A 14,924-nucleotide genomic window follows, 5' to 3' on the forward strand; every position below is an offset into this window, starting at 1 on the left:
TTATTATTATTATTATAATAGTAGCATATCGTCTGCGTAAAGATTGACCTCAGTCAGGACCTTCACACTTTCTGTCAAGAGTCAATCAGTGTTACCTTATCAGCTACTTGTTACCTGATGGAAATGATGTCATTTAGTGAATAACAGCACCACAGCAGAGACAAACTCACTATTTGTCAGAGTTGTGAGTGGAAGGAGGGAGGGATTAAGGGAGGAGCAAAACTGGGACTGGGAAAGACACAAACTTTCACAGTGGTGTTTGTTCCAAAACCAGACAGATTCTCTTTCTCTTGAAGATGCTGTCAGTGAACTTCAGTCTGTTTGTGACTTTGTTTCTGCTCACAATAAGAGGTAGGTGAGATCATCAACATTAAGAGAGTTTCAATTATAGAAACCTTTAGATTGTAAAGTTACAGAGTTATCTCTTCCTTCAGGTGTCAGCTGTGAAGAACTCACTCCAGTCAGGAATGAAGAGTTCACTTTAGAAGACAGATCTGTTACTCTGTCCTACACATACTCTAAAAAAGCAAATGTTGGAGATTATTTCTTCTGGTATCGACAATATCCAGGAAAACCACCAGGGCTCCTCATCTCACACTCTGCTTCAGGAGCAGTAGGAAATGATCCAATCCCTGGACGGTCTGCTAAAGTGAGTGATGATAAAACCCAAATGGATCTGCAGATCTCCTCTGCTGCAGTGACAGACTCTGCTGTGTACTACTGTGCTGTGAAGCCCACAGTGACAGGAAACACCAAAACTCTGTACAAAAACCTGACAGCTCCTCTGAAGATTTACTCACTTCACCTCCTCCTTTAACTCAACAACACTACCAAGTGGACACTGACAACACAATCTAAAGACACATTACAATGTTACTCCTGTTATTAATAAAACACAACAGCTATCTATTTACAGCGAGACACTCAACAAGGAAGACTTCTTCTACACAGTTCATTTTACTATCACTGATGATGAGACAAATACAAATTCCAGACTGGTGATGATGATTTCATCATTCTACCAGGGTGAAAAGTGGTTAAAGAGACTTTGTTGTAACAGAAAGTTCACATGTTAAAGCTCCTCATTATGAGCTGCTCTGGATAAGAGCATCAGCTAAACAGCTGAGATGTAAATGTTGAGAGTTCCTCAACAGATGATGAAGAGGAAGGGCCAATGATGTGAAGGCCCAGATCCATCAGAGTATCAATGTTCTTCCTCTCTCTCCTCCCCTCTCACTGCAGACATGAACCACTGGCTGAGAAACATCCTGATTCTGACTCTCTGGCTAGGTAACTCTTTAAACCTACTGATTGTTCTCCTTTAATCAATCATCTTTATTGATCCATCTCTTCCTCTGCATGTTCTCTTCTTCCCCAGAGTGTAAAGGAGAAGACAGAGTGACCCAGCCAGCAGGAGATGTCATTGCTGCTGAAGGAGACACAGTTACACTTGGCTGTACTTTTGAAACAGCTACATATTCCTATTTGTTCTGGTACAAACAAGAAGAAAATGATTACCCAAAGTTTATGCTGCAACTGTACTCTGGAACACAGGATACCCCTTTAGAGGAAGAAAGAATTTTTATCCAAAATCAACAAGACATCAGTTCCTCTGAAGATCCAGAAGCTTCAGCTGTCTGACTCTGCTGTGTACTACTGTGCTCTGCAGCCCACAGTGACAGGAAACACCAAAACTCTGTACAAAAACCTTTGGAGCAAAGACAACAGAATACTCCACAACGTCCACTAGAGGGAGTCACACTCTGTTAAACTTCAGTGATTTATAATACAGTCTGGATTTGTTGTACTGATGATAAAAACTTTAAGAAAAATTGGGCAGAAACAATAAAAAAAAAATGAAATAGATTGTAAATATCTCTAAAACACTGATGATGATGATAAGGAGAGTGATGTAAACTATGTAGATAACATTTTCTTTACATTTATATTCATTTGAGTACCTGATGTTGTTAACACACCAACTTATTTTCCACTTGAAGAATAAAGACAATACAAAGAACTTCCTGTCCTGAGGTTTCCATCAGTTTCCCTCCATGTTAAGGCAGGACAGTATGGGGAGTCTTCACTGATGATGCTGGATGTAAAACCCAGTGAGAAACCCATTGGAACGGTAAGGCAAATTGTTTTGTTTTTGTTGTTCACTGAAGACATTTAGGTTTAAGATCAAAAGATGAGACAAGAGGTCAGAATTTCTTCTTTTATTTCCTGGTATTCACATCTAGATGTGTTAAACAACTCAGGATGTACCACCCTTTGTTTGAACCCACCCATTTTTCAAGTGAGCAAAAGTATTGGAACATGTGACTGCCAGATGTTTCTTGTTGCCCAGGTGTTGCCTTTTAGGTTGATTGTCCAAACATTAAATAGCTCTGCATGAGTAGTCTAAGTTTTCATCCTTAGTTCAAACATATAAAGACTGCATTTCCTGTTGAAGAGGATAAACCAACTTGAAGACCAGAGAGCTGTCTATTGGAGAAAAGCAAGCCATTGTCAAGCTGAGAAAAGAAGCAAAATCGACCAGAGCCACTGGACAAACATTGGGCATAGCAAGCACAACAATTTGGAATGTCCTGAAAAAGAAAAAGTACTGGTGTACAGAGCAACAGACGTCCAAGAGGTCGGCCAAGGAAAACGTCTCGGGTTACGAATGTAAACCTTGTTCCCAGAGAAGGGGAACGAGACACTGCGTCGGCGACGACAGTATGGGAACGCCTCTGGGCGTGGCAGGGCTGAATTATGAATGAAACTACTCCAATCCTATTGGTGTTGCTAGAACGGTAGCGTGTGACGGCGTAACCGGAGGCGTATATAAGCACGCCGGCACACAGGACACATTAGCCCTTTTCTATGAAGCAAGGAACTTCAGGCGGGGTGAGGTGTGGCGGACCGATGCAGTTCGACTTCCCTCAAAGGGGAACGTCTCGGGTTACGTATGTAACCCTTGTTCCCCGAGAAGGGGAACGAGACACTAGGTGACAACACTATGGGAATGAGATAACCACTTAGGCCGCGCCGAAACCCCGCCTACCCCCAGCGTGCAACCTGAGGCACGACTAAGAGGAGAGCACACGGGTGCCGGGTGCAGAAGGAAGGTCCAGACTGTAAAACCAGATGAAAGTGTGAGGGGTGGCCCAGTCAGCCGCATCACACAAATCCTGGAGCGATGCCCCTGCGAGGAGGGCCCTAGAAGCCGCCATGCCTCGAGTAGAGTGCGCCCTTACATATAGGTGAAGGCAAACCGTGCACCTGATAGGCCAGGGAAATAGTCTGAACGATCCAGTTGCTCATGGTGTGTTTAGAAGCGGAGAGCCCAGCCTTGGGGGACCCGAAACACACCAGCAACTGGTCTGCTTTCCTCCACCGGGAAGACCTCAGAGTATAAATACTCAGCACTCTGACAGGGCAGAGCAGATGAAGTCTCCCGTCCTCCGCCGTCACATGAGGTGGGGGATGAAACGCCTGCAGCACCGTGGACCCTGCCAGTCTGGCCGGAACCTTAGGGACATAACCTGAACAAGGGTGCAGGATGGCCCTGACCCTCCCCGGGGCAAACTCCAGGCATCGAGGAGAAACCCAAAGTGCCTGGAGATCCCCCACCCTCCTCAGAGAGGTGAACCACTGCCAGGTCCCAGGTGGGAACCCGACTCACAGGTCTCATCCTCCGGGCTTCATGGAGGAATCGCACAACCAGTGGTAGACTCCCCAAGGGCCCATCACTCAGAGGGGCATGGAATGCTGCAATGGCAGTTAATCGTTCAGCGCTCACATTGGTCCTCGGAGTCTGTCTTCACTCGGCAGGCTGACTTCCTGCCAGCACCGGGGAATGAGAGGCAGGTCTGTTGTCAGGTAACAGTCACTGGACTGACATATATCGAATATCTATTATGATAATTTTGCGACATTTAATAAAGCATAACGTTATTACACCGCAGTGATGTTGTGCTAAGTTATAGTTTTAACACAGCCGCACCGTAACTTTAGTCCTGCTGGTGTTTCCAGCCAACAGCTGATGAGAGTTGTTCTGGGTCCACTTCAGAGCCCTGACAGGGTTCTACCTGGAGCCGAATTACATCAGAGGTCGTCTCCTCTCCAAAGCAAACAGACCGGCTCATTAAACCATTAAAACACAGCCACGTAGCAACGTTAGCGTTAACCCTGTGGTTTGTTTACAGCTAACAGCTGATCCGGTCCGCCAGAGAACACAACGTAACTTTTACTTTTTATTTATCGACAGAGCCGTGCTGTTGTTTCACCGCTCCTCACTGGTGAACAACCTGCAGTGTTTGAGATTATTATTAAATTTGTTACATTTTAATAAGAGTGTGTTTTATTCATAGTGTGTCAAGCTTATTACTTCAATATATTCCCTGTAAATCTGATGTTAATATATAGATTTTACTCATGGATAGGCGTTTGGCTGCTGTATGAATGAGCACTTTAGAGATATAGTGATAGTAATAATTATATATATGGCTGGCCTGCTAGTATACTCAGGAAAGATTGTGAAAATGAACGGATTTAGCCGGAGTAGCAGCTTAATTGAATATTGACAACATATTTCTGTGGTTTTTCCATGGTTTGAATTAGGTTGTGGCCCCATGGGGCTTTATAGAACCAAGAAAGATCAAGAGGTGAATTTGAGCATTATACTTTGTCAATTAGAGCAAGCCAGGCAGCCTTCTGTGTTTGAGAACTGTTTTTTTTTTAATCGCCCACTAGAGGGCTGCAGCACCGCAATAACCAGCCTAGTTAAAATAAACGAAATGACACAAAAAAAGATTAGTTCATTTTAATGAGTAAGATTTGGTGACTCGAGTCTTTCAAAAGAGTGACTTTTCCCATCACTACTACAGAGTGCATTTCGTCACTGCACTGAATAAGTACGAAGAAGAAGAAGTAGTCGTCTGGTTTTTAGAAGTAAGAAGAGAAGGAGAATTTGGACAAATGGAGGACCACAAGTATTATGTAGCACAAGAACCAACAGAACGTGTCGGACACCGTAGCTTCTCCTATAGACTTCCAAAGGGAGGGGTGAGCAGCCAGTGTGCCATTGGTTAATATCAGGTTGCAATTCACAGCCCTTACCACTAGAAGCCACTATAACCTACAGAGCTGCGAGGAGACGGAGAGATTGAGGGAGGAGCTAAGCTGTTAGTGAACTATAGAAGAGAGAGGAACTTCCATATTCAGCAGAGTTCAATACACAAAGCAGAAACATTCCCTTTATTCAACATGCTGTCATTGGACTATTATGTACTTTCTCTACTGTTACTATCCATTCTAACAGGTATGTGAGATCCTGCTGAGAGAGTTTCATTACTAACTTTTCTGGATGGGATTCATTTGTTGAGTCTTTTACAACATGAAATAACAGAGTTATCTCTTCCTTCAGGTGTCAGCTGTGAAGAACTCACTGCAGTCAGGAATGAAGAGTTCACTTTAGAAGGCAGCTCTGTTACTCTGTCCTACACATACTCTAAAAAAGCTGATGGCACTGATTATTTCTTCTGGTATCGACAATATCCAGGAAAACCACCAGAGTTCCTCATCTCCCACTCTGCTTCAGGAAAAGTAGGAAATAATCAAAAACCTGGACTAAAGATTCAAGTGGAGCAAAAAGAGATAAATCTGCAGATCTCCTCTGCTGCAGTGACAGACTCTGCTGTGTACTACTGTGCTGTGAGGCCCACAGTGACAGGAAACACCAAAACTCTGTACAAAAACCTGACAGCTCCTCTGAAGATTTACTCACTTCAGCTCCTCCTTTTACTGAACAACACCGCCACCAAGTGGACACTGACAACACAATCTAATGACAAGTTACAATATTACTCCTGTTATTAATGAAACACAGTTAATCCAGATCATGGTGTTTAATTGAGGCTATTTCTGTACAGTAAGGCACTCCACAAGGAAGTCTTCTTCTACACAGAATGCTTTGGTATCACTGATGATGAGACAAACTAAAATGATTACAGACCCATGTTGATGAATTAACTATTCCAGGGTGAAAAGTGGTTAAAGAGACTTTGTTGTAACAGAAAGTTCACATGTTAAAGCTCCTCATTATGAGCTGCTCTGGATAAGAAAATCAGCTAAACAGCTGAGATGTAAATGAGATGTAAATGTTGAAAGTTCCTCAACAGATGATGAAGAGGAAGGGCCAATGATGTGAAGGCCCAGATCCATCAGAGTATCAATGTTCTTCCTCTCTCTCCTCCCCTCTCACTGCAGACATGAACCACTGGCTGAGAAACATCCTGATTCTGACTCTCTGGCTAGGTAACTCTTTAAACCTACTGATTGTTCTCCTTTAATCAATCATCTTTATTGATCCATCTCTTCCTCTGCATGTTCTCTTCTTCCCCAGAGTGTAAAGGAGAAGACAGAGTGACCCAGCCAGCAGGAGATGTCATTGCTGCTGAAGGAGACACAGTTACACTTGGCTGTACTTTTGAGACGAGTTACTCAGGTCCAGCTTTGTTCTGGTACAAACAAGTAAATGAGTCTCCTAAGTACATGCTGAAAAGTTACTCAAAAACAACAGATTTTGCTGCAGAGTTCACGAAAGACAGATTTAATGCTACAATCAAGGATAAGTCAGTTCCTCTGAAGATCCAGAAGCTTCAGCTGTCTGACTCTGCTGTGTACTACTGTGCTCTGCAGCCCACAGTGACAGGAAACACCAAAACTCTGTACAAAAACCTTTGGAGCAAAGACAACAGAATACTCCACAACGTCCACTAGAGGGAGTCACACACTGTTAAACTTCAGTGGTTTATGATATAGTCAGGATTTGTTTTAGTGGTGATAGAAGCAACATTAAATGAAGCGCTACAGATAAAACACAATAAACAAATAACAGAACTTGAATATGTTCATAGTATTTTCAAAGTATCTCCAATACTACTCCAGCAGATTGTTCTCACAGACAATTGAAATGCTTGGTGACTGTAACCATTGCAAGCTTTAAGCTGTGCTGTCTGGTTTGAAGCAATATGTAGACTGTAATACTAAACCCCCATTTGCACCTCTCACCATAATGTTCGTTTAATTCCCACCTACAAGTCCCTGCTCAAAAGCAGGACAGCACAAGTAAAACTGTACTTGTTTGGAACAATGATGGCATTGAGACCTTAAAGGGAAATGAAGCAGTCAATCAAGTTTACATCATTTACACAATGGATTTCCACTACGATCAACAATTATACAAGAAACATGACAAATGTAAACGTATAAAAGACAAAAGAAAAGAAGAACTGTCATATCTTTCACTGAAAGGGCGCCACCATTGTGCAGTACGATAACCTGCAATGTCACGGGGTTGGTTGGCTTTAAGGCTCTGGGTGAGAGATAGTGAAATACAGAGCCAGTGAAAGAGATAGTGAAAGACAGAGACAGTGAAAGAGAAAGAGTGAAAGAGATAGTGAAAGATAGAGATAGTAAAAGAGAGATACTTAAGAGATAGTGAAACAAAGACCTAGTGAAAGACAGAGCCAGTGAAAGATAATGAACAAGAGATAGTGAAATACAGAGCCAGTGAAAGAGATAGTGAAAGACAGAGACAGTGAAAGAGAAAGCGTGAAAGAGATAGTGAAATACAGAGCCACTGAAAGAGATAGTGAAAGACAGTGATAGTGAAAGAGATACTGAAGAGATGGTGAAAGACAGACATAGTGAAAGAGTGAAAGAGAGATAGTGAAAGACAGAGAAAGTGAAAGAGATAGTCAAAGAGAGATAGTGAAAGATAGACATGGTGAAAGACAGAAACCGTGAAAAAGAGAGTGAAGAGATAATTAAAGATAGAGATAGTGAAAGAGATACGGAAAAGATAGAGATATTGAAAGATATAGTTAAAGAGATAATGAAAGAACGAGAAATAGTGAAAAAGATAGGGAAAGAGATACTGAAGAGATAGTGAAAGACAGAGCCATGGAAAGAGGTAGTGAAGGAGAAACAGTTAAAAACAGAGACAGTGAAAGAGATAGTGAAGAGATACGGAAAAGATAGTTAAGAGATAGAGATATTGAAAGATATAGTGAAAGAGATAATGAAAGAAATAGTGAACAAGAGATAGTGAAAGAGATAGTGAAAGATAGAGATAGTAAAAGAGATAGTGAAAGACAGAGATAGTGAAAGATAGACATAGTGAAAGACAGAGCCAGTGAAAGAGATAGTGAAAGACAAAGAGAGTGAAAGATAGACAGTGAAAGACAGAGATATTGAAAGAGAGAGATAGATGGATGCCACGAACAGAGGACAACCAGTGGAAACTCAGAATAGAATCAAATATAATAATTGTTTTGAAAGGTTTTCAAATTATTATTATTTTCATTTAGTAATTGTTCCTTTATTTGTTTGTTTTTTATTTGTTTTTATTTCACATTTATGGGTAATGGGGGCTCGGGATGTAGCAACATGTAAAAGGAGATGGCAGACATGAAAATATATTTTGAATGCTTTTTATGGTAAAGCAAGATTAAATAAATGTAATAAAGAATTCCAAATGTCACAGTGAAATATATCATTATCAAAATATTGCCTATAGACACACACACACCTGTCTATAGATTTGTCTCACTCTTAACCCTGCCTTGACCGACCTCGTCCTTTCTCCCAGTACTCTATCCTTCTCAGATTATTTCCCACACAGTTTTGAACCTGGTATCTTATTTCCTCTACCTGCAGCTTTTGGTGTGCAGCAGTCTCTGTGACCATCTCCCTCTTATTTTATCGTAGCAGTCAGCCTTGGCAGCGGCTGCAGCACTACAGCAGGTCAGTCAGTGTGAGCCAGTTCCAAATACTGTCAGCAATCTTTACATCTTGTCACGGTCACATATTTGTTTAATCAGCTAATATCTCCTAAGTTTGTTATAATATCGATAGTCACAGATCACCACCAGTAGTATCAGCAGCAACAACAACAGCATCAGCAGCAACATCCCAGCAACACCATCAACAGCCCACAGTGTTTAAAGCAAGAGCTGGGTATTCCTGTGTTTCTTTTTCAAAACTGTGTCATACCATTCGCTGATGTATCAATACAGGAGCATCAGTATACGCATATCAGCAAGGAATACATAACGATATATTTCTGTATCAATATTTTGAGAACAGCCCTATTTAAATCCTTGTTCCATGTGCCCCTTTTATACTTTGAGTACCTGCCCTGGTTCTGATAGCAGGCACTTTGAACTGTAGCCCATTATGTGACCTGAGCTCATGACTGCTTTGTAAAGTTAAAAATGTACTGTTTAAATAATTTGGAAGTCTACCTAACATATCTTTGCAAGTGAAGGGATGACCATCCTTCCAGTCTGCACAGTATACAATGATGTATCCTGAAACTAGAGTTAGTGACATATCTGAGAGCTGAGTGATAAAGGGGGTCAAGTTTGGACAAGGTGGACAGAGAGGCAAACCTGTAGGTAGTGTCCCTATAATCAATCTGTGGCAGAAAAAGGCCAGCAACTAAGTGTTTTTCTGAAGCCATGGAAAAGCAGGACTTTCAACTATACAGAAAAGGTTTTTTGTAAAACCAGATTCCCAGATATTTGTAATCATCAACAGACTGGATACAGACTCCATACAGGGTCGTGACGGAGAGGGGTGGTACCTTTGTTCGCCCAGTGGTAAAAAAATCATGACTTTAGTTTTGTGGGAATTTAAAAGCAACTTCAAATCTGACAGAGCATATTGCAGGGTATAAAAATCTGCCTGCACATTTGAAAAGACAAACTCTGCTGTGGGGGCACAGGAGTACAGAACTGTGTCATCTGCATACAGATGATCCTTACAGAATTTAAACATCACAAATATTATTAATGTAAACTAGGAAAAGCAGGGGTCCGAAAACTGAGCCTTGTGGAACACTTTTCCTAACAAGGACTGGATCTGACATGTCGTTGCCATGTTTATCCATTTGTGAATGATTGGTCAGGTAACTGTGGAACCATTTAGCCGCTTTGCATCCAATGCTAGCTCTCAGCAGGGTATTAATAAGTGATGGATGGTCCACAGTAGAGCCCAAATATGATTGGATAGCAACTAATGATTTCAAGATTTTTGAAAGAACAGGGAGAGATTGGCCTAAAATTGTTCATGTCAATCCAAACCTCAATATTATTAACACTACATCAAAAATTTTTAAATAATTAATTTGTGAAGCTGGAACGATGAAATATTTTGACATGAAAAATGACAAATGATCAAAACAGCTGCCAATAAAAACATTTTTTTCAACCAACTAATTGTTTCAGCTGTGCTTGAATAAACTGTTGGGTAATTAAATTAATTACAAAACATTATATTTTATAAACTCTTCATATGTAGTACAATGCTTACTTTGTAAAGTAACATAAGCTGTTGTAGTGAAGAAAAAAGAACAATCTCTCAGTCTGAGTTTTGTGGATACACAAAAAGTGGCATGAACAGAATATACTCATTTGTACATAAGGACAGTACTTGAGTAAATGTACGTAATTACTGTCCACGACTGAACGGCAGCGTCATTTCCAGAGATGAAGGTACAGGTACGTAGAGAAACAAATAAGGGATATGTTGGAGTAAAGTGAGAACTGAGTGGAAAACAGCTCTTAAAATCCTTCTGCTAGTTATAAAATTTATGACTGAGAAAGATAAAACATCTATGGGACAATTTGATAAATGGGTTGAAATATGTTTCCTGCAAAATCGAATAAAAGAGACGAAACCTACCATTTAGGGCAGATATGCTCTATGCTATATAAACCAGAACTGAGGGAAAGGAAATACTTTACTGGTTGCACCTCTGTATGTTTGTTTGAGCCTTTGTAAAGAAAAAAATTCTTAGACATCTTGACTCGATTCTTTATTCCAGAAGACTCACTAAAGAAAAAGTTCAAATACATCTGACAATAAATTATGGACTGTAAGTTTGATGCCTTGTAATAATAAGCTGGTATGTAACGTCGGCCAGAGTCCCACTGCACTTTCACATCCAGACAAGGATGGACAAACACCTTAATGTTTCACCCCGAAGCCTGAGTCATGACCAGTTTCACACCAGTGTTTGGAGACAGAATAAGCTCCATGTTTGCACAGACTGCCTTCATTTGTTAGAGGGGGAGATGTCCAACCATAATTAACACAAACATCGCTGCTTTCACTGTCAGTAATGCGGCAGCTCCAGAGATGGAAGCACCTAAATCAGCCCTTGGAAGAGTCTAGAAAGGACGTGACTGCCCCATTGTGGGAGTGAGGGAGTGTTTGCTGAAGCCTCTACTTTCACTGTGGTAAACTGGTGGTAGCAGCTCTTAACCATTCGCTCTCAGTGGAACATCCTGTTTGAAATGGTCGACACCACCGAGCTGGTTTTGGAGATCCTTATGTGTTCTGAACATGCTTCATATTTTAGCCCTTTATCTGGAGAAGCTGTGGACAGGCTGGCAAACTGACAGGCCTTTAATATGATGCTGATACCATATTAAAAACATTCACTAATTGATCCTAATTGTCACACTAGGAAAGGAGAGAGTGAGGAAAATGTGTTGAGTGTAAAGTTGTCAGTCGGGGAATAACACAGGGCTGTGAATGAGCCCCGTCACTGTGATCAGGCTCCTCCTTCTAATCCACCAACTTAGTGTTGATGAAGACTAAACAGAGAGATCACAGCCTTCTTTATACTTGCTGGAGCTCACAGTTCCTCAACACTGCAGATATGACGCCTCTGTTCATCTCAGTGTTGCTGGCTGCTGTGTGCCTTGGTATGAACACAACTCTGGTTCTCTGATATCAATCCAACATTGACATGATTCTTTAACAGCACACTGATACTGTTTGTTGCTGTTTTACAGAATGCAGAGCACAAAAAGACAACGTGCTGCAACCAGAAGGAGACGTGACTGCTGCTGAAGGAGAGCCAGTAACACTTGGCTGTCTATATAACACCAGTTCATCAAATCATAATCTCTTCTGGTACAAACAGGATGGAAACAACAGCCCTGAATTCATACTGAGCAGCTTTAAGATTGGTGAGGGGAAAACAGAGGACGAGTACAAGGAGAGATTTTCATCCACACTGGATTCCACCTCAAGATCAGTTCCTCTGAAGATCCAGAAGCTTCAGCTGTCTGACTCTGCTGTGTACTACTGTGCTCTGCAGCCCACAGTGACAGGAAACACCAAAACTCTGTACAAAAACCTTTGGAGCAAAGACAACCGAATACTCCACAACGTCCACTAGAGGGACACTGTTAAACTTCAGTGTGATGATGAAGTCTGGATTTGTTTCAACTTGCAGAATTTCAGTCTTAATATTATTGGATGTCAGTGCTGCATTCGACACAGTCGACCACAACATATTACTAGACACACTTGAAAACTGGGTTGGAGTTTCTGGCACAGTACTAAACTGGTTTGAATCCTACTTAAAGGACAGGGACTACTTTGTGTCTATAGGTAATCACACATCTGAGCTGAAAAAATGACGTGGAGTTCCCCAAGGCTCCATTTTGGGACCTCTTTTTTTTTTTTAACATTTACATGCTTCCACTGGCTCAGATTATGAAAAACAACAAAATATGTTACCATAATTATGCAGATGACACACAGATTTACATAACCATTTCACCAGGGGACTATGATCCCATACAAGTGCTGAATAACTGTATTGAGCAGGTCAACGATTGGATGTGCCAGAATTTCCTTTTAATTAAACAAGGATAAAACTGAAGTTATTATTTTTGGAGCCAGGGAGGAACGATTGAAAATTAGTGTTCGACTTCAATCTGTAATGTTAAGAACCACAAATCAAGCCAGAAATCTTGGTGTAGTCATGGCGTCAGACCTGAATTTGAGGAGCCACATTAAGACAATGACAAAGTCAGCCTACTATCACCTTAAGAATATATCAAGGATTAAAGGACTTATGTCTCAGCAGGACCTGGACCTAAGAAATCCATCAGACAGCTGCAGCTGATTCAGAACGCTGCTGCTCGAGTCCTCACTAAGACCAAAAAGGTGGATCACATCACTCCTGTTCTGAGGTCTTTATGTCAAAGAATTGATTTCAAAATCCTGCTGTTAGTTTAAAAAGCACTAAATGGTTTAGAAAAAAAAAATACATTTCTGATCTTTGCTTCGTTATGAACCATCCAGACCTCTCAGGTCGTCTGGGATCAGGTCTGCTTTCTGTCCACAGAGTCAAAACTAAACAAGGAGAAGCAGCGTTCAGTTATTATGCTCCGTATATCTGGAACAAAGTCCCAGATAACTGCAGGTCTGCTGAAACAGTCAGTTCTTTTAAATTAAGACTGAAACTTTTCTTTTTACCATTGCTTTTAATTAAATATTTACACAGTGAGAAATGAGTAGGTAATTGAGTGAAAAGATAATGAGAGTGAGATTGAACAGAGTGAAGGAAGTGGTCTGGATCTGCAGGAACCTCTGTCCACCTGTAAACGCGCAGGTGGGTCCAGAGTATAACTGGATCAAAGTGGCCTGCGGACAGACATGTCCTGGTTTCTCTGTAGTGTCCGAGGGTTTTTGGAGTTTCAGTGGACCCAAAGATTGCTATGGACCCGAGTACAGACTAGCTAGAGAGAGTAGATTAAGTGTACTTCTCTGTTTATTCTCGTTTCAAAATAATTGTAACTGAATTATTTGCTCAACCCCTCAGCCTGTTTTTATTTTCCATTTAACTCTTTTAACCCTGATTGTACACTGCACTGTAACTTTTATATTTTATGTTGCTTTTAAACTTTTTTATATTTCCCTGTTGCTTTTATGTTTTATGGAAAGCACTTTGAATTGCCTTGTTGAAATGTGCTATACAAATAAACTTACCCTGCCTTGCACAAATGTATGTAACACTGTCAATATACTGTATGTACTGTTATACTTCAGTATTGGAGAAAAACATTTACGCAGTTTGAATGAAGTATGTCCATAAACTGGTTGGCATCACAGACTGAGGTCTTCATTACTTTTGTTCTTATCTTTAGAACAGAAGTTTCTCTGTTGTTCTCTCGGGCTGTGATTTCTTGTGGTGTCCCACAGGGTTCAATCCTAGAGCCTCTCATATAAATTTACATCTTAAATCACTATTTTTAAAGACAACTTCGAGTTCCATGATGATGACTGCAGCATCACTGTCATTTCTAAAGCTTCCATCAGCCTGAATGGAAACAGAGCACAGCAAGAGGAGGAGCTCCACAACTGAATATGAAAGGCTTCATGTTGGAAGTGAAGAGCTGCTGTGTTCTCTCTATTGTTCATTCAGTACAAGTGGAAATGATGCAGCTCTGCTTAGTTTGGATGATCATCTTCATGTTTCACACTGGTAAGAAATCAAAACAGGAGGTGTAGACATGAAAATAAATTTTGAATGTTTTAACATTTTCTGCTAAAATAGACAAATGTCATAGTGAAATCTCTCTTTGTCTTTTTCAGGATCCTCTGAGGATTTAGTGAAACCATTTAAAGATGTAATGCTGGCTTTGGAAGGAGACTCTGTGACTCTCTCCTGCAACTATTCAGGCTCTGTACAAAACCTCTGCTGGTATCAACAGAAGTCCAGTTCATCTCCACAGTTTTTCCTCGCAGAATATTCAAAGAAAGCAGGGTTTTCTTATAAACATGACAAAACAGCAAAGGAGTTTCATCTGCAGATCTCCTCTGCTGCAGTGACAGACTCTGCTGTGTACTACTGTGCTCTGCAGCCCACAGTGACAGGAAACACCAAAACTCTGTACAAAAACCTTTGGAGCAAAGACAACAGAATACTCCACAACGTCCACTAGAGGGAGTCACACTTAAACTTCTGTTGTATGTTATCATATTGTCTGGATTCTTTGCACTGATGATAAAAACTTGAAGAAAAATGAGGGATAAATAATCAAGACAAATGAAGGAGAGTGATGTTA

The sequence above is a fragment of the Micropterus salmoides genome, unplaced genomic scaffold (assembly GCF_014851395.1).
Source record: "Micropterus salmoides isolate LMB-PRFRI ecotype aquatic unplaced genomic scaffold, ASM1485139v1 Ms_hic_scaffold_14, whole genome shotgun sequence".
Lineage (NCBI taxonomy): Eukaryota > Metazoa > Chordata > Actinopteri > Centrarchiformes > Centrarchidae > Micropterus > Micropterus salmoides.